This window comes from Apium graveolens, chromosome 1 (assembly GCF_009905375.1).
Source record: "Apium graveolens cultivar Ventura chromosome 1, ASM990537v1, whole genome shotgun sequence".
Taxonomy (NCBI): Eukaryota; Viridiplantae; Streptophyta; class Magnoliopsida; order Apiales; family Apiaceae; genus Apium; species Apium graveolens.
The window spans coordinates 32,326,451-32,327,733 of NC_133647.1; the positions used below are offsets into that span (position 1 = coordinate 32,326,451).

The window sequence follows — 1,283 nt, forward strand, 5'->3', positions numbered from 1 at the left end:
TCTGTGGGAACGAACAAGAAAGTATTCTATATTACCTGCGAACGCGTATACTTGTGTGAATATTAGCGCGTGTTTTCGCCCTAATAAGTTTTTGGCGCCGCTGCCGGGGACTCGGCGTATTTGTTTAGTTTATGTACTTACCATCATTGGTCATTAAGACTCAGTGATTAGGACGTAGTTGTTACTTATTGTTTCCGGTTTTGGTTCAGGTACTTTAGCGAGCGTTTATGCAAACTCGTTCTCGTACTCGCAAGAGGACTTTAGATACAACTGAGGAGACAGACGAAATTCTTGATATTCCGGAGAAGATAGATTTTGAAGATTCGGATTCAGGATCTGAGCAGAAAGAACCACTAATCATGGGTGATCGTATTGTTCAGGCTAATCCAGCTCTTATGGACTTTTCTCGGCCAAATATTGATGACATTCAGTCAAGCATTCTTCATCCGGCTATTCAAGCTAACACCTTTGAAATCAAGCTGGACACTATTCAGATGGTGTAGAATTCTGTTTCTTTTGGAGGAGCTGCGACTGAAGACCCCAACATGCACATAAGGAATTTTGTCAAGATCTGGAGTACTTTCAAGTATAATGACATGACTGATGAGGCTATCAAGCTGAGGCTTTTCCCATTTTCACTGAGGGACAAAGCTAAGGACTGGTTACATTCTGAACCAGCTGGGTCCATCACTACTTGGCAAGATCTTGCACAAAAGTTTCTGGTGAAGTTTTATCTGATGGCAAAAACTGCTGCTATGAGGAGTGCTCTTACTCAGTTTGCACAGCAACCTACAGAATCTATGTGCGAAGCTTGGGAACGCTACAAGGAAATGTTGAGGAAGTATCCACATCATGGAATGCCCGATTGGATGGTGATCACTGGTTTCTATAATGGTTTGGGGGCCCAATCTCGGCCCATGCTCGATGCAACAGCTGGAGGTGCCTTATGGGCTAAAAGCTATACTGAGGCTTATAATCTTATCGAGACTATGGCTGCAAATGAGCATCAAAACCCAACTCAGAGGATGATGCCTGGGAAGGTAGCAGGTATTCTGGAAGTCGATGCAGCCATCGCTATTGCAGCGCAGCTTCAAGCGCTGTCAATGAAGGTTGATTCTCTGGCTACATATGGAGTTAATCAAATAGCTATGGTTTGTGAGCTTTGTGCAGGTTCTCATGCTACGGATCAGTATTCTCTTGTCAACGAATCTGTTCAGTATGTGAATAATTATCAGCGACAATAGCAGCCTGTGCCAGCTACTTATCATACTAATAACAGAAAT

The 1,283-nt window shown here is 43.3% G+C and overlaps 1 non-coding gene across 1 annotated transcript; it reads right to left on the reverse strand.

Moving 5' to 3' along the window:
• Positions 1 to 752: 752 nt before the first annotated feature.
• LOC141680058 (small nucleolar RNA R71) lies at positions 753 to 859 on the reverse strand. Its single transcript, XR_012558236.1, has one exon. It is a non-coding gene; the product is annotated as a small nucleolar RNA R71 (small nucleolar RNA).
• Between the last annotated feature and the right edge of the window lie 424 nt (positions 860 to 1,283).